This window comes from Coturnix japonica, chromosome 7 (genome assembly GCF_054131305.1).
Source record: "Coturnix japonica strain WE chromosome 7, WE-NBRP24, whole genome shotgun sequence".
Lineage (NCBI taxonomy): Eukaryota > Metazoa > Chordata > Aves > Galliformes > Phasianidae > Coturnix > Coturnix japonica.
This window is the reverse complement of record NC_140669.1, coordinates 9,666,807-9,686,512: the sequence shown is the minus strand read 5'-3', so window position 1 is coordinate 9,686,512 and position 19,706 is coordinate 9,666,807. Positions and strand designations below refer to the sequence as shown.

The 19,706-nt window shown below is 41.0% G+C and overlaps 1 protein-coding gene across 32 annotated transcripts in view; it reads right to left on the bottom strand.

Annotated features, from left to right (window-relative positions):
• The window catches only part of LOC116653662 (uncharacterized), a 424,046-nt gene that overhangs the window by 254,078 nt on the left and 150,262 nt on the right, over positions 1–19,706 (bottom strand). The window lies entirely within an intron of this gene.

Here is a 19,706-nt window from a genome sequence, read left to right as displayed (position 1 = left end):
ATGCATACAGTATATGCAAGTTGCTCCATAAGTAATGCCTTCTACTTATTTCCATGGAAAATACAACAGATACAAAGAGCATATAAACGCCATTTGAGAGAGAAAATTTTCAGCTACAAAACGCTATTTGCAATATTGTCATCACCTTTAGCTGTGCATTTTTGCCAGGAGTAGTAAAAACCTGCATTAACAGGGGTGATACCCCTGTCACTATCACCACTGCTGAAATGCACCACCCACCGCTCACTGTGCTCATACCCACTGTTTGGTCTCCATCATTGAGCATCAGTGGGTGCCATTTTTTAACATGGAGGAATTCAAGAACACACATCTGTCAACACTTCATATACACTTCCATGTCAGATACCATTCTGTCAGACTGCCCCTCTGCTGCCACCTGTTGCACAGCAATACCGTGTAATGGAATACTGGTGGGAAGGTTCAACCACTACTGCCATATCACCAACAACCACCTTCAACATCATGGGCCAATATCATATAATAGGAGAAGCCCTCATGTAAGTGCACAGTTATAAGCAAACCTTTCTGGTAAAGCTTGTTTCAGAAACAAATGTTCTGACTTTGTCTGTCTGTAGCCATTGGGATGACATTCTCATTTGCTGAAATTAAGCACTGGGTTGTTAGGAGCTGCTAAAAAGCTGGTCAGGGCTCTGAGTACCCTGATCTATCTGTAGATTTCCCCGTTCACTGCAGAGGAGTTGGACCTTTAAAGATCCCTTCCAACTAAAATGACTCTATAATCTGACTGGTGTCTGAGCTTTATCCTTTTCCTAAGGGAAGATGCTAAGTGGAAAGCTTTGTCTGAATGGGTTCGTTTTCCTCTGTTGGGTTTTTTTTTGGTGGGCTTATTGGTATTTTGTTTGGTTGTTTGGTTTGTTGGCTTTTTTGGAGAGGGAGAAGAACACTGGTTACAAATAGCCTTCACGATTGATGGACGGAAAGGCAGAGCTCAGATGAGTTAACTGAACAGTATTGCTAATATAATCTCTCCTTTGGAGGAGCTATACTGCCTCATGTGATGTCTTGGCTATAAGTAGTACCCCAGCCTGTCCACAAACCCAGGAACATGCACTTGAGTTGCAGAAGACTGGAACAGAGGAAGGAAAATCAATGGTAATTTAGTACAGCCTCTGACCCTCCATGCTAACAGTGCTTGCTGCAATATCAGTGAGAAATGGATCTGCGTGGATGATACATTTTTGGCTTTTTAGAAATTATTTCCTGAGATTCTACTCCAAAAATAATTGCAGCTGGCTTAGCTATAAACATTGTCTCATGGAGACAGATGTGCCTACTTGGATGCTGCAAGAGTCTCATTTAACATCTTCGTTAATCTCTGCAAATGGAAATAAGCAGGCGCTTGATGAAATTTACCAACAGCAATAATTTGGGAGGAGTCACAAAAACAACCACAGCAAAAAAAGTAAAAGAAAGGCAATTTGAGAAGTATAATTTGGGAGTAAATGGCATAAAGGAAGGATGCAGTCTAATTCTATCCATTGATGCCCATAAGAAAATACAATAAATGAATAACTAATGAGAAAGTAAAGTTTAGAAGTTAGGTAAAGATAAAAAAGATGAAGTTCATGGCAAGTGCTGGCTTATGGCATGATTTGACAACTAAACAAGTCACTGGGAATAGTATGAAGGGATCAAGTCACTGAGCCACAAGATCTAGAAGGATCATCATCCACAACTATGAATTTGATTATTGAAAGAAAGACAGTGACGGGATCAAGGAAGTCAAATAAAACATCTTTAAATGATGAAAGAGATGGAGCATATGATACATACGCAAAACTAAACATCTGAAGATGCAAAAAACCCCTATGTAAATAATAGAAAAACAAGTAACGGGTAAACAGGGCAAGGAAGTTGCCAGATACCCTATGCAAGTCTATCAAATTCAGTGACTTTAAGTTTGCATGGGGCAGCCTCCATCTGTGCTATCGAACAGCTTTCAGAGTATCTTTCCTCCTCACTGCAATCTAAAGTAAAGAAGGGCCACATCTAGGTAAGTATATTTATAACCAGTCACCTAAATCACCAAAGATAGCTCTATTGTTCTTAACTAAAAAATGGCTTGTCCATACTTCTGTCTTTTTGGCCACTGTCATAGCTCACTACACCTTCTCAGTGTTAAGTTAGACAATTGGGTGGAAAGCTTTAATTGAAGGTTTATTTCACATATTTGTACGATTTATGGTTGAAGGAGACCATGATAATTAAGTTTGTTGTGCTGCACAACAGAGCCAATTCATTTGTGCCATTAACTCAAGCCTGTTTTCCCAGCTTGAGCCAACTTGTATTTGTATGCATTAAATATGTATGCACAGTAGATGCAACTTTGCTAAGTGCCTGAAAAGGATATTAGTAGGTAGTATTCAGAATTGCCAGTTTCAAGGCATTAATATTTTCCTCAGCTCATTTGTATAAACAGTGGGCTTTGTGCTGTCTTTCTGTCAAGGACATACAATAAACTCAGATTTGGCTTGAGAGCTGTTAAGATAAATAGTAAGAAAATTCCTCCTGAATGTGTCTATTTTTTGATTATGTGTGTGTGTCACTGTGAGAGTGTGAGCATGCATTTATTTGGTTGACTTTTTTTTTGCTTTAAGCTTCCAGAGCTCTTCCCCCCCTCCCCTTTTTCCTTTCGGATGGAGGCTCAACATCTCAGTTGCTTGTTTTATAAGGCAATGCATCATCTCTTCTCATTTCCATTAATTAGCCAGTGTAATATTTTCCACGTGAAGTCACAGGACTTGAAATGAACATATTTCGGCATCAATTAGGTCTCTGCTCATGTGAGGGCCCAGCTGCACTTTAAATACTATTTATATAATAGTAATGAGCCAGTCATCACCACTGCTGGCTTCCAGCAGGTTTTGTACAGTGCCTACTTGAATATGATTAGAAGAGTGTGGATCCTACCTCCCCCCTTACTCCCCCCCCTCCCCCCCGCCGCCTTTTTTTCCTTCCCAGAAACTATGCTGAATAAAACTGACTGGTCTTTAAAGGCATAAAATGGGCTGGCAACAGAAAATCGGATGTTATTCTTGGTGTCTGTTATATTTTCTTCTATTTTTCTTGGAAAATGTACCCATCAGAGGCAGGAGTTTCTCCTTTAATATCACCCAGTCTTACCCCCACCTTTTTTTTAGGGGATATGGGTAGTTTGTATTTGGCATCTTTCCTCTTCTACACACACTATTTTAAGGGGAAATTAAAAAAAACAAAACAACAACAAACATCTTACGACATCTAAATAACCACAACTAATAGATTATGTTATCAGAAGGATCCAAAGGGGGAAAAAAAATGAGGTTAGAGAAGTTCTGGCAGTACTCAGTGAGGATTAGGTCAAGTCCACAGGGACAAAACAAGACCTGATCGAGATCCTGAGCTCTATGGTCAGCCACAGTCAGACTGGGAGTTCAAAAGAAGTGTCTTTTGAAAGAAGACTCTGTGATGTGATGCACACAGCAAAATCCTGCCTGCTGCAGTGGGAGGTAGATGTGATCATTGCTAGGTAATGCAATCAGAATGAACCAAGAGATCTGTGTGAGCATCCTGCAGTCTTAAAAAACATAACCAAGAAAAAAAAAGAAACACACCAAAAAACCCCCACCAAATACTCTGCAGATCTATTACAGCTGTCCTCTCTCTCCCATCCTTCACTCTATAACTAGAGTCCCTTGCACCTCCATAAGGAGGAGCAGTGTTAGCAGAAACTCCATCTACCCTCCTGCAGTGCAGGAGAAATATCTGGACTGTCCAACCTTGGTTCAGTTTCCAGGAAAGCTCTGCCTCCGGGGGCCTTTTCCTGTGAAGTGACAGAGTCACAATCCTGGCGAACCACAGCATGGAGGCGGCACGAACAGTCAGGCTGCAGCAGCTCAAGTGCTCTGGGCAACTTAAAATACTGGGAAAACATAGTAATGAGTTCATGATCTCAGCTGTTCTCCCTGCTGGATGGGTCCTACGATTCCCATGTGGAAAGCACCCCAGTTATCTCCTGTATGTCTCACTCTTGGACAAGCCACAAAGCTCCTATTGCCATATGACAGTGTTAAATCATTTTCTTTACATAAAGGATTAGAGAGCATCCTTAAGAAGAAGTCTTGCCATTTTTTTTCTGATTAAAATCATCAGAAGTAGATGGTCTAATCAGATGCTGCACAAAACAAACAAACAAACAAGCAAACCAATCTATGTTTTGTCATTCCCTGGTGAAAGCAATTGGTGTGCTATGATTCCTGGAAAAACCTAGAATAGCAGCAAGATCTCACAGATTTCCCCTCAAAGGCAAATTCCCACCAGCTAGCAAATGGAGGCTGGCTACTGTGATGTCACTAAGGATTTTGTGGCCTACTTTTTGAAACAGAGCATATCTGTAGCCTATGTCAGTTCTGGAAGTCACTACCAGACTGGTTGGATTCTGAAGTAACTGTCAGGACAGAACAATGTGTTTTTATTCTTCTCTGATTGAAGCCTTCCCCTAGGAAATCTGCTGTCCAGTCTCCGACAGCATCTCCACTTGTGGAGAAGCAGGCAGGCACTTGAGGCCAAGAGGAAATAACATCTAAATGCAGCCTCCAACATCCCTCCAAGTGTTTCATCTGCCTGTAGTGAAAACAAATAAACAAACAAAAATTGCTTCCTGAATCCCAGCTGTCAGCCACCAAAATCCAAGCGGAAGAATAGGTTTAGAGAACCTAAAGTCATTCAGTCATTCAGGTTTCCTTGTCTTTTTTTTTTTTCTTTCTTTCTTTCTTTTTCTTTTTTTCCACCACACATTCTAATTTTTATTTACATTAAGTTTCCCTAATTGTAATGGTGACTGTTTTTTAGCAAGTTAAGAGGCCTAAGATGTACAGGGGGTATGAAAGTTAACAATACAATATAGGCAGCTTCAGCTCACTGTGTGTCAGATATAGCTGCTGACCATGATTCCCACAGGGAGGAGTGTAGTCTGTGTTATTTTATCACATTACGCTTCCCAAACTGCAATTTCAGCTTAATCTGTTTTCAAGGCTTTAATCACCAAATTCGCAACACCAAGAATATCAGACTCCTCTTCCTTTATCAGTTCCCAGGAACTGATAAAAACCACAAAGGCCATGGTGAGATATAGAAGAACTTCTCTGAAATGGAACAGACTCATTCTTAGAAAGCATAGGAGAGCTTTAGAAAAAGCAAGAGTCGTTTCATCCAGTTCCAACTGACCAGCTTTCTAGGCAGATTTTGAGCTGGTGAAAGCAACCAATATCACCAGCAGCACTGTCTCCATACACCCACAAAGGAAGAAAAATAGAGAGCAGCAATAGCAAAGGGGCCAATCTGATAATTATTTTGTGGCTCAGCCAGGAGCTGAACTCAATGACTCTTGTGAGACCCTCCAAAATTGGGATATTCTATGATTTTATTCTATGTCAACTTTCATTTACTGCAGAGAGTGTAGGGCCTATAGCTTTCCCAGTCACTGAAGAACAGAAGCATGTAACACAATCAACAGTTCTTACTGTTGCAGTTATCAGTGAGCTAGATGCAAGAAAGGATTTCCCAGAAGATGCAAGACAGCTTTCGCCAATATTCTAGAGATGACAGAATCTTTATGAAGTTCTACTCTCCCAAAAATGAAAAATCTTGTGCCTAAGAAGGAATAACACTTTGCAATAATAGAGCCTGTGTGCTGACTGCCTGGAGGATCACTGCAGAAAAGGACCTAGTCTGCTGGTGAACAAATAGTCAGGAATCAGCTGCAAGTCCTTTAGTGATAAAGGCTAACCACATACTAGAAAGATGCCACCAGGTCAAGGTGGGACATTATCAACCTCTATGCATTGCTGTCTCCAGTTTGGCGGCTTTGCCATCAAGACAAATATCAACAAACTGGACCATTTTCATGGTTTTGTCTCCAGGGTTGGGATATGTAACAAACAGTGGGAAGAACAGCAAGATGAATTTGTTCAGCATGGAGAAGGGAAAGTAAAAAGGGGATAATATTTCTGTCTCCAGATGTCTGAGTATTACAGAAGATGGAGCCACAATCTACTCAGAGATGTACAGAAAAGGGACAAAAAGCAACTTTGCTCTTGGGAAATCATAGTTGCAAATCAAGAAAAACATCTGTACAAGGTCTGAATTAAAGCAGTGGGAGAGGTTCCCAGAGAGGCTGGAATCTTTATTCCTTGGAGATACCCAAAATTGATCTGGAAAATGCCCTGGACAGACTTTGAGGCTAGTCCTTCTTTGAGATGTGGGTATTGCAGAAGATGATGTCCAGAGACCCGTTCCAACTAAAATTTTATGCTTCAGTGATTTATCATTATAGCAGTAAGTCTGGCAGCCTAACACATATCCTGAGAGAAATCATGACATGACATGGACTCAGCTAATAAAAAAATACATTAGGAAATATAAATTAGGCCAATCAACAGGGTTTTATGGGAAACAGATCCTGTCAAACTGACTTGATATCGTCATTTGATAAAATTACCAATTTGGTGGTTAAAGATAATCTTGTTGATGTAACAGACTTCTGTAAGGCAGCTGATTTTGCACTGCAGGATGTTTTAATTAAGAAGCTAGAAGGGCACAAAATGCATTTGGCCTGCATTCAGCAGCTCAGAAATGGTTGACTTGTGGGGACTCAAATGGTTCTGTAAAATAGAGTACTCCAATGAGGCAAAAGCACTGGTGGAAAGACACAGCTGGCACCCATTTCTGTCCCTCTGCCATTCAAGGTTCCCAGTCACCTGGGAGGCACTGTAGTACCAGTACATACTACGTTTTTATATTTATAGATTTAATACAAAGAGAAATGGGCCGAGGAAATTGAAGCCAATAGTGAAGGTTGGTCATTGGTACATTGACTAAGCCAATAAGCACAAGGCAAGAAAACACAATACAACTCAGTTTAGATGCATCCAGCTGTAAAACCATCCAACAAACTACAAAAACTGCTTATGGACAACAGACTATACACACAGTATCAATAACTTTGAAAACCATTTGGGGTCTTCTGTGGACAAAGTACTGAAGAAGGGCAAACGTGATTTTTAGAAGTATAAACAAGACATACTAAAGAGAAACAGGAGGGGTAACAGACTATTGTATTTGTCACTACTGCACTCAAGCACAGCATCCTTTTTTGACATCAACAATTCAACCAGCGTGTTGATAGATTACAGAAGGTTCGTGGCAGTACTGCTTGCTTAGTTGCATTATTGGAAAATATTCCTTAGAAGGAAATAAATTAAGATTAGCTCATCAGGAGATTTGCAAAACTCTGTCAAAGAGGGGGCACGATCTTCCAGACATCTTCCTACTGTGGGATCAAGGACAGCCATGTCACTTCTGACAGATGCTATATAATCTACTCTCAAAAACACTGCATCTCTCTTATTGCAATATTAAAACACAAAAGGCAATTGTGATGAAAAAAGAAATCAGCTGCCCTTTATTGCTGAGGCAAACCAAGAAATTGCAGTTTAAGTAGTTATCCAGCCTCTCCTCAGACTTCTCGAGCCTCAGGACCCCAATCTGTTCCCTTTTTTTCTCCACTGCTTCTGGTTTTGAACACTCTGTCAGACCTCAGTTCTCATATCTGAACTCTCTAAATATTATTCACTTCTTGGAACTGTGATGCCTTAGGGCATACACGGACTTTACCACTTCAGCAGAAAAGAATTACCAATAATCCTCTCTACCCAGCCTAATACAGTGCATTTTTCCTAGTGACTTGCTGTTGATCTGTTCTTTCTCTACTGCTTGTTTGCTCGGTGAAGTTTATTTCAAATGCTAATTAACTCATAGAACCCAAAGACACTCATTAAATAGCATGTGGATAGCAACATGAGAGGGTAACTGACCAGTTATAGCCACGAAAAAGAAAAGTCTCCTTATTCACCTGTACGGATGGCACAATCTCTCAGTGCTACAAGACTTTGGGCATCCTAGGTATATCCTAGGTATATAAGCTGGCATATCTGTGATCTATGGACAGGAGGAGCAGTACACAACGATCATGATCTATTTCCAAGTGCTTCTGAACAGACAGATAAAGAAGCAAAGGCCACACAACCAGCCCTTCACCAAGCTAGTCAGCTTTAATGAAACTCCTTTTCTCTGTGCTTCATCTGCTCTCTTGGCCCTAGGTGAGTTACATATGATGAGGAGCAGATATACAAGCTTTTCTGCATCCAGCAGTCCACCCAAAATTACAACTCAGGGACAGGAAAAGGATGATATCATGAAACTAAAAGCCCAATACTTCTAAAGGCATGGAATTAAAAAAGGAAAAAAGTTATTATTTTATCTGATCCAAACGCACGCTGCAGGCTTAAAAGCCAGAAAGCAAATAAAGGGAACAAAAACTGCATCTCTAGCTCATAAGTATATACTTTTCTCCCCCCTTTCTCTTAATCCTGTCAGGAAGTTGGGACAAGATGGAGACATTCTCTCCTTTTCTGCTTCCATAACACTTTTATCTGCCTGATTTAATCTATTTCAGAGCTGCTCAGTCTATGAGGTTGCTTCCTAAGGGGCACAGTTGCTCACATTTCTTTAAGCACAGAGAAGGGGGCTTTCTCCTCATCTTAACATTTGATGTGCAAATGTATTCCCCCACACGGAGGCACACACATACTTGCTACAGTCAGCAGATTCTGCCTCCTCCTTGTTTCTTAAGTGGGAGAACTAATACAATGACTCTGAACCACGCCTTCGTTCTTCCCTTGCTGCCATCCCAGCATGGAAATTATACAGGCAGGAGAAACAAGGATTCTTTTGGCAGAAATTCAGCATAGAGGAAATGTGGCCAAGGTGATTTAGGGAAGAGCAGGTCATCGCAGGGTGCCCTTCTGTCTATGTGACTGATCCTGAAGACACCTGTGGACATTAGCAAGTTTTTTCATCACTTACTAAAATAAATTATATAAGTAAGCACTGAATGCTTATATATACATACATATGTGCATGTGTTGGACAGAACAGCTACCTATACAACAGGTACTCCTTCATTTTCAACGTGTGAAGGACACAATGACAACTGATTTTCTGGAAGATCCCACCTTCTATGCTATTCAATAAGTATTTGAAATGTAGAAGCAAAAACAACTGCTTCATCAAAAAGCTGTGCCATTAGCTCTACTTGTGAGCACCCACTCAAATTAACTGCTCCATTTTAACAAAAAAATCTGGATTTTGCTGGTGATCTGTCAGTATTTCTAGAACTTTAACACATAAAATCTCCCCAAAGTCATAATTCCATGAGCTTAGACCTCACTCAGCATCTCAGTTGACTGGGCTTTTCACATGCCATCCTCACCATTCAGTTTTATGTTTCACCTCTCTCCCACGCACTCTTCATCCATAGCTGAACTGCACGTGTGTCATCTTCACAGGCTCACTAAGTTACTCCTGGCAGACCAACACTCAAATACAGATGTGAAAAGACCACGCTGTAAAGCAAGTCCATAAAACAAGCCCTGAGACTGGCCATGCAACCTTCAAGCTGACCTTTTCTCAAATGTCAAGTGGTGAACCTTAAAGACCCTTTACTAGAGATGGTATGTTCATACAGAACAAGCATTGTCATTTGTCTAAACACAAAGCCTGAAAGATTGCTCCCCCTGTCCAGAGCCCTAGCCAGACTCCAGTTCCTGCCTGCCTCAAGCAGTAAAATAAGTAAATAAGCTTACTGGAAATAAAACAAAATCAGTGTAGTCCTAGTGGATGTATTAAGCAGTTATTAAATAGCTTGGGTAACTCTTTCAGAGCACTGATTTATATTTATAAAATCCAGACTCTGTACTAGAATCCTGCATTGGATTATTTCCCTTGGCCTTAATCTCCCTCAGCAGTGCATATTGTGAGCCCTGTGTGTTTGTAGCAAAGAGAAATGAATCACAGAATCATAAAACCATAAAGACGGGAGAATACTACTAAGATCATCTCATCCAACCATCAAACCACCCCCACAAAGCCCAATAACCCACGTCCCTCAGTGCATGTACCCTTGTCCTGAGCATTTCCAGGGGTGATGACTCCACCACCTCCCTGAGCAGCCTGTTCCAACACCTCATCACTTCTCCCGAGACGTAATTCTTCCTATTATCCTGAGGAACTTGAGGAAGCCTGCAAGCCACCAACTGCAGCAATTTAGAAGAGGTGTAATGGGCCAATAGGGCACAAAGAAGGCTTCACTGACCTCCTCCCAGAAATTACAAATGAAAGCACTTTTTACATAGAATTTAAGATCATAATTTTATCTTGCTTGCTTTAGAGACCTTGTCCAGATCTAAGCGGCTGCAGAGTGGAGAGAGGAACGCCTCCCACCAAATCCAGCATACAGGAGAGGACACTCATTCAACAGCAGTAGAGAAGAACACAAAACAGAGAGCAGGCCAGAACAGCTACAATGACTGAGCTATCTTCAGACTATTCTAGATTTTCATGAGTTCCTTAAAAATGTGGCCAACAGGCATCTGAAATCCATTAGAAGAGAAAACCATATTTGTGATTTACTTAGATCTGTTTTCGTAAGATTTCAGCACACTACAATTCCCAGTGCGCTAACACAACTAGCTAAAACTCTGATTATTGTTTCTAAATAGACATTGGCTTCTCTAAGGCTCAGGTAGCTTAACTTAGCTTAACTAAACTACTCTGAGTTTCCCATCACCTTCAAGGAGGAGAGGATGCAGCACAGACCATCTTAAAATCTGGACTGTGTTTGTCAAGTAGGTAATGCTGCCTTGGCTGGATGCAATCACGTACCTCTGCCTAACTGCTTCTAGCAATATGCTTTCTTTGCAGGACCTGATGCAGAAGAGGGCACGTGTTCATGACTTTCTAATGATCTACAAAGAGTCGACTGCTCTGTTATAAACTATCCCTAATGTTTGTTCCAGGCTGTAGACTTCTGTAACAGACTATCCCACCACCTTCATTTGACCAGAAAATATCCCAGTCACTGACAATTACAAATACTAGTTTTGCAAACCTCACTGCCGGCAGACCAGACCAGACCAGAGATACCAACTGTAGCTTAAACAATGCACAAAGGATTCAAGTTCCTTGCTAAGCAATCCATAACCTCCCCCCTCAAAAAAGTCATACCTTTCCCATATGTGCGTTACGTGTTTCATATAATTTATTGCACACGTGGTAAAAATATATCTGACAATATATAAAATGCAATATTTAAAAGAAGAAGAAGAAAAAAGAATTGGCCCATTGTTCTGCTGCTTAAAATATGGGACACCACACGATATATGTTAAAATTATAAGAATATGTTGAAAATATTTTATGTCATTCCATGTAATATATTAGAAATATCATGACAGCTGCCATAGGCTGTAATATGTTCCATATTATCTGATATACTCTAAATGTCTGCGTAATAGATTTCACAAAATAAATGGCAAACTAAAAATGCAACAAAATTTTCTCTTTGCTGAGTGTGCGTAATAAATGAATATGCATGTATATTCATGGAAAGGATAAAGGACAAAACAACTTGTTTATTACTAACACTTTTTCTGTTCTTATTCATTGGCATATGGGTAAACAAGCTTTTATTTATAGCAAACAATTCTCAAGCAATCGTGAATTTACTCTCATTCTTCAGTTAAAGGTCTGAAATGATCGAGTGCAGAGTGCACATAATACCTGGTGATTTACATAACCCAATGAAAACAGAAAATAGAATGAAGCTAGACTATCAGTCACACTTGTAGCAGACACTTTACAAATGCTTCACTGAAGCCATAAAACTGTTTCATGAAAATCATCCTTCACAGATGCCACAATAGAGCATCCCCCACCCAAAAGCCCAATGTATTGTTACCAATTGCCTGACATTGTTCTGCTGAAGGGCTTAGAATATTATGTTCCATTCCAATGCAAAAATAGAAAACCATAGGATCGAGAGACGGAAAAGATTTATTAGCTCCCCTTTCTTCTGTTTCCTAGCTGCCCAATCAGAACAATTTCTCATTGTATAAGACACTGAAAAAAATTCCCTGTGCTCTTATGCTTGTGGTGCTGATACAACGTGAAAGGGAGAGAGAGGAGGGCTGACTCCAGAAGTGCAAAAGGCTGCATCAGAGAAAGGCAGTAATATGTTCTCTGCATCTGCTAGTGACAGGAGGAGGAGCCAGGACCTAACATTGCTATAGAGGAGATACAGACTGAATATTAGGAGAGCTGAAAAGGATATCAAATCTCTCAAGCAGGCTGATTAGGGATTTGAAGCGCTTTGTTTGCTGAAGGTTTCACATGCCAGGTAGAAAAACACCCAGCAGTAGAACTGATGCAGGGCAGTGGGCTGTGATATTTTTGAGGCCTCTTCTCCCTTCAAGGCCATTCAGTGATTAGGTGATGATTAAAATGCCATCGCTGCTTTGTCAGAATATTTTAGGCATCCTGATATGCAAAAATCTAATTTCATAGTCATGGTTTCAGAGGAGGCATAATGCAGAAAATCTGCTTGACGCAAAAGGAAATAAGTACTCTGCCCAAGAGGAAAGATAATTTTATGGCTCACACGTTTGGCCAAAATTCAGGCGATCCTGGTCATTCCATCCATTTCCTCACTGCTTGCTTGCCTACATAAAAATGACATTTCCGTGTAGCATTGTTCCCAGCGTCTGCTTAACTTACTTATCACTACAGGGATTTTTCTTTACGATGCCAATATGCAACAGTGGTTGCAGCAAGACTCTGTTGTTCGACTGGTAGTTTTTACACCCCATTGCAACACAGTCCTTCATCTGACCATTCCTCTAACCCAGCCTTCTCCCTGTCCGAGGGTTTCTGGGTGATTTTTTAGTGATATCAGTGTTGTTAAATTCTGCTGTTCCTGTGTTTATGGATCAGTAGTTAAACCCATCTCTCCACTACTTAGCAAATTCATTTTTATCAGTGCTAGAAATGCACTCGTGAGAATACTGGCACCTACCTCTCCATAACCATAGTTCAAAAGAGTGGCCTATAACATCTTTGTCCCTTAGTTTCCCTGTGAATGCCAGAAAATAAGCATATGCATGTTTCAGCTGGGCAGGTGGAACTGTAGAACATTTGTTCTTTCGTAGCTTAAGACAGAGTGAACACCACTTAACTACTTACAAGTAAAATACTCTAAATTTCTGAAAAAGTCCAATATCACTATTCTTTTTACAGTGCAGTCAAAATCCAGTGTTGAATTTTGGCCAGATATAACACACTTTTATGTTCTTATGGCTCATGAAATGCATCAGGGCTTGTGCACGTGTTTAAGTGTTTTGAAAGATAGGGATGAGTTTATATACATGTGGTGATACTTTGGTGACAGCCCTTCCTTGTATGTGTTATGATAGAATAGTCAGGGTTAAGCAACTTTGAACCAATTCACATTTTAGGGGCTGGAATATACTTATCTGCCCAGTGAGTCACAATTTCCTTGCTGTTAGCTATTAATAACCCTTGGAGGAACTTTTCAAGCTGATAGCCATTTCCTATCATTTTTGGCATATTGAACATGTTTTTATTTTATTTTCCCATTTCTTCCAATCTCCCAAAGGCAGCCAGATTCCCAGAGCCCTTGTGGAGTAAAGAGATTGCTTCCTGCCCTTCCTGCCCTCCTGCTTCCTCCACTCTTTCTAGATCAATAAAAGGACTTTAAATTATTGAGATCATCTTATTCTTTCTTTTTTTTTTTTTTGTTTGTTCTGTTTTGTTATTCTAATGTAGTCAGTTACTTAGTACATTCCTATTTTTTGGCCCAGGCATTCATCTTCTTAGTAGAATGGATGTAACAAGAATCAGTGAACTCTTAACATCAGTCATAGAGGGGTTTGGGTTGGAAGGGACCTTTAAGATCATCTGGTTTCAAGCCCTCTGCTATAGGAGGGGAAACCTTCCTCTAGACCAGGCTGCTCACAGTCCCATCAAGCTTAGCCTTGAATGCTTCCAGGGAGGGGGCATCCACAGCCTCTATGGGCAACCTGTTCAGTGTCTCACCACCATCACAGTAAAGAATTTTTTCCTAATATCTTTATTTATTATATTTATAATATATTTATCATATATTATTATATATATTTATTAATTATTTATTTAAATCAACCCTCTTCCAGTTTAAAACCATTTTCCCCTCATCCTGTCGCTACATGCCCTTATGAAAAGTCCCTCCTCAGCTTTCCTTTAGGCCCCCTTCAGGTACTGAAAGGTCCCCTCAAAACTTCTCTAGGCTGAAGAGAATCCCAGATCTCTCAACCTGTCCTCACAGAGGAGGTGCTCCAGCCCTCTGATCACCTTCATGGCCCTCCTCTATACCCACTCTAACAGTTCCATGTCCTTCTTGTATTGACAGCTCCAGATGTGGACACAGTACTCCAAGTGAGCTCACATGAGAGCAGAGCAGAGGGGTAGAATCACCTCCTGAGCCTCTGGGCTGTGAGCACACATTGCGGGCTCACACTGAATCTCTCAACAACCAACACTCCCAGATCCCTCTCCTCAGAGCTGCTCTCAAGCCATTCTCCACCCAGTCTGTACCAGTGCAGGACCTTGCACTTGCCCTTGTTGAACTTCACGAGTTCAGCGTGGCCTCATCTCTCAAGGTCCCACTGGATGGCATCCCCTCCCTGTAACATATCAAATGCATCACTGGGCTTGTTTAATAAAGCAATGTATATTCAACTACATTGAAGCACCCCTGCTCTCAAGAGCATTCAAACACCAGCTGCTAATAAAGCTGCTCTTCTAGCTTACTCAGGTGATGATTCTGTTAATTTTTATGAAATCTTTATGTCTTTATATCAGAAGGAATAGTCCACGAATAGAGTAGAATTAAGAATGATTTCAGTTTGCAGTTCCATTTCAAAACTAAGTATGAAAGATGGGGACTAGGATAATCCTCAGTTCTTTCTATCCCTGCACAGGGCAAAATTGAGCAAAGACTTTATTTTTACAAAGGGGAATTTTGGTTTCTGGGCACATTCAGAATAAGGAAAAATCTCCATTATTTCATGCAGCCTTTGCAAAAACAGTACTGTCTTATTTGTGTACAGCAAAAGTGGGAAACGTTAGCACAGACACTCTCTGAAAGATACAAGTAGGAGAGAAGAAACTCTAGAGGGATTAGCAAGACTGGGCTTTAAACACATTCCACCTCACAGATGCACAAGAGAGAAGAGAAAGAATGGTAAAAAGACAGAAAGCTGAAGATGCAATCACTTCCAGATGCAGCCAGATCCCCACTGCCTCTCCAACAGAACATCTCAGCTTCCCAGTGCTCATTAGGCCCTGAAAGAGGGTCAGAGACAATAACCGTGTGCCTTAAATCTTGTCCATCTTACAAGCATCATGTCTCAAGCAATCAAAGGCAGCCTATGCTGGCATAGCCCAGTAATTAGCCGGCTGTGCTTCCAGCTGGTTTGCAGGCACATGGCAGGTTAAACAATAAATAAATCAGATTAGGCTGAAATCTGTTAAGCAAGAGTGGTCCTGGCATTCAGAGTCACTTCTTCAAAGCACTGCAGATCAGTGCTCAGGTTTTATTTTCCAAAGCCTGTTATCATGGGTATGGCTACACAGTACTTTGCAGACAGACACAAGATCATTTTGGCTGGGCTTTGAGTACGAGCAATGGATTGGCTACAGACCAGAAGCAATATAACATCCTGAGAAGACAGGTATACGAGCTCTGGTTGGCTTGTGGCTGATCCAAGGCCTAAGTAGAGCAATCTGCTATCTTGGCAGAAAGTATTTTCCTTGCATGACCTGAGCAATACTTGTGCCCACTTGCAAACCTTGCAACCTCCACCCGAATGAACATTACCACTTCTGCTCAGTGGACTTTCCTATCTGCTAAAAAATTGTTCCTTTAAAAGCTCAAGGTCTGTGTGAAAAATATGGGTTACTTCTTTATTATAGCCAAAGAATCATTTCAGCTTATATATAATGAGGGGAAGCAAGGTAAGGGAACTTTTTTAAGTAAATCATAGAATCATAAAGTGTCTTGGTTGAAAAGGACCACAATGATCATCTAGTTTCAATCCCCTGCCATGGGCAGGGTCGCCAACTACCAGACCAGACTGCTCAGAGCTACATCCAGCCTGGCCTTGAATGCCTCCAGGGATGGAGCATCCACAAATGAAAAGTGTTTATTTGTTGAGATCTAGGGAGCTTTATGTGCTTTTCAGCATAGTTGACTCTGCTGTCAGACACAGCCCTGACCTTTCTCAAGCAAATAGCTCACTCTGTAGAAAAGCCCCGAATCACCTCCATCTCTCTTTCCAACCTTCCCTCCAGAAGTCTCTGCCTGTGGTTCCCATGTCTGCATCTTTTTACCCTACTCCTACATTGCTTTCACTGTGCTGACATCTACCAGTCTCAGACCTTGACTTTCTGTGCTCAGTTGTATCAGCATAACTGAGAAGTCTGGTCCCAGGACACAAAGCATACAATGTCATAATGAAAAAGAAAAAGAGATAAGCAACACTGATGATAGTCATAGTCAACCCACCTGACATCCCCATCCTGCTTCCTTTCTAAGCCTGACTGAAGAAGCAAGGAAAAAAAAAAAAAAAAAAAGATAATCAGAAAAGGAACCTGATGATGAAAGTTGCCTGCTGCTTTCATGACCTTGTCCATAAGGATTGTTTTTTCAGCAGACAAGAAGCTGTTGGTCTTACCCTGTATCTCTCATTTTCTTAACACTTCCTCAAGTGTTTTCTATGTAGGCTTGTGAAACTCTGGCCAAAAATGATTAATGCTCAGAAAGTCTAAATGGCAGCACTATAAAAGCAAGGATTGTTCAATACCCAAAGCGCAGGCAGCTTTCAAGCAACTCAGTTTCTCCCCCTGCTATCTTCAGGCTGCCTCTTCACTTTGGGGGAAGAAATCAAGGCTCTGCCTGATTAAAACACGCAGCACGATTTCCCCAGGGAAAGCGCATACATCACAGTTATTGGGTTGCTTATAGAAGTGCATTTCAAACTATTCAGGATGTGTTTTGCCTCCTGGAGTGGAGGGATCTTCTTTCCCTGATCATAGTACCTCACTGGCCAGGCACATTGCTTTAGTTAAGAATTTCTCTACCCAGTGGGATAAATATTCTCCTTAAAATTATTTTCAGATGTAAATAATGGGCTTGTTCTCTCTCTCTCTCTCCCTCCCCCTTCGCCCCTGAGGAATATTCATCATGGGTTACATCTAGAGATGGTGAAAATTTGTCATGTTTTTATCTTGTTGGAAATCTGACAGAAATCCCAACCCCGAGATCTGTGTGTTTTTTTCCCCCCCATAAAGAAGCTCAGCATTTTTTATTTTCCCTTCAAAAAACAAACAAACAAACTAGTTTCCCTAGAGTATGGAGGGTCAAAGCTCAACAGCACTGTTGAGAACCCATCCTCCATCTGCGCCAGGGTGGCTGAACTCTTTCACTTTCCTCCCTGACAAGTGCAAGAAAGGTTTGCTGTCAGCAGAGACGTGCTCAAAGGCAGCAACTGCACAAGGACATCCTGACGTAGTTTGTACTTGGCAGCTGGGGAGCTGGTGCCTTACTTGGTCTTGCTGCTCTGATAACTAGTGAGAGTTTGGGATCCCACCCTTCCTCCTTATCATCGGCCGATTCCGCGCTTATCTGGTTGTGTTCAGAATGGCTCCTTAAACTATCCTTATTGTTGACAGATCTAGCAGGGGATGATGGAGATATTTTATAGCTTTGGCAGTGAGAGCTGGGGTGGTGCTAAATCTCCTCTCACTCTGCTGACCCTAAAAAATAAAACTGGTGAAGCACGCACTCACAAATCCCTTAATTAGCCAATGCTGACATATCATATTTCAAGTGTTAAGAGAAAGATGTTAAATAAGGTTGTTTTTCATCCACTGAAGCAAAAGAAACAACACTCACATTTTCAGTTTATCCTGGCTCTTAAGACATAAAGTTAAATTCCCAGAGATACAGAAGAAACATGTATCCAGTGTTTTTTGTTCATAGGATATTTAAAATTTGAGACATAAACCTATATTGCTCTGATCCCCTTTTGTCTCTCAAGTCCTAGAAGCAAATGGACTAACTATGGATTGCGTTTGGCTAGAGGCTGGACTTGCAAGAAGCCTGATTTGCCTTCCAAACAAATAGGCCAAAGATAAAGGATAGATAACTTAGTAATGTCCTATCAGGTCAGTTCTTTCTCATTTCCCACTTCTCGCTGTTCCCCTATTCCGCGCCTCAAGATGAAAATCAGCCACTAATCCTGATTTTTTGAAATGAAGAATGAGATGGATTCCTTTCACTTCCTCTTGACACCAGACCACTTTGGGGCATCTGCCAACAGGAGTGCTACACAGTGTTTCTCTCTTGCCTAATCTGGCTTCTCCTCTGTCATTTTCTTCATCTGCTTCTGTCAACTGGGGGGCAAAGAACAAGGCAAAAAAAACCACAATACTTTCTAACTAGGTCTCCACTCAGGAAGGGAGGCAGGAAATTCTTTAGTGAAAAGAGCATTTCACTATTGCATCGTTATGGTGTTACACTAAGAAACAGCAGATGTCATCTTTACTCCAAAAGAAAGCTGATCTCTATAGAACTAGAACTTGGCATCATACAGACAATTATTCACTGTTTCCTTGTAATAGCAATAGGGCCTCACCTTTGCGATTTTAAAACGGTTCAGAAACGTTAAGGCTCTGGACCACGTAAGGACATGATGACACAGGTGAAATCGCAGATAAAATAAACTACAGGACTCAGCCCATGGGAAGCTTAGGATGTAATTCAGTCCTCCTGGGCAATGTTCTCACCTCCAGAACACCATCAGATGATCTTTTTTAATCTTATCCCTTTCTGCCTACATTACCCTATTATCCTCCAAATTACTACCTGGTTTTAGAGTTCAAGCATCATCTTTTGCTTCAACTACGATCCTATGACCTATGAGACAGAGAGATCCAAGTCATCTTAATACAACTAACTGAAAAGCTGATTTTCAGTTTACTACATTTGGTAAGCTTCAGGACAAAGCTTCAAGAATGGTGGCTTCAGTGATTTGTGCTTTGGATTTTCTTCCCCTCAGCAAGAAGCAAGACACTATTTCTCAGCACAGCAGGTGTAACAAGAAATATTAAGGAGTTTCATGCCATGGCCCATCAACCAGAGGCAATTAAAATATGTAGGTGTTGTTTACAGCCATGGCCAGAGCTCTCTTCTAGGATACAGCTGCAATGACTGGTTCTACATGAACTCTGTGTTCCTTTGGCAATTTGGAACACTAAAATTTATGCTAGAAATAAATAAGCACCTCTTTTTCTTTTCCTCTTCTATTTCTTCTTATTCTTTCATAGAGAAAATAACACTTGCTAGTGATGTGAGACTTATTTCATTATCTCTTTACAGTTTCCCAGCCTGCAGTTGAATAGCACATCATTGTTTAGAGCTGCTAAGTGAGGAAATTAAATAAATAATCATTGCCACAACAAGCATGTATCTCCCCATGTATGCTGATCTAGTGACCTGTTGCTGAAAACAAAATCTTCCTTGTTCTGTGTCATCTGACCTATCCTCCCCCCTTGCCTCCTTCTCCCTTCAACGCATGTGCAACATGGCTCTATTTGAAACCCCATCAACCTAAGCAAGATTAATGGTTCCATGGGGGGTGCAAAGCTGGCTAAGAACAATACCAGCTTTGAG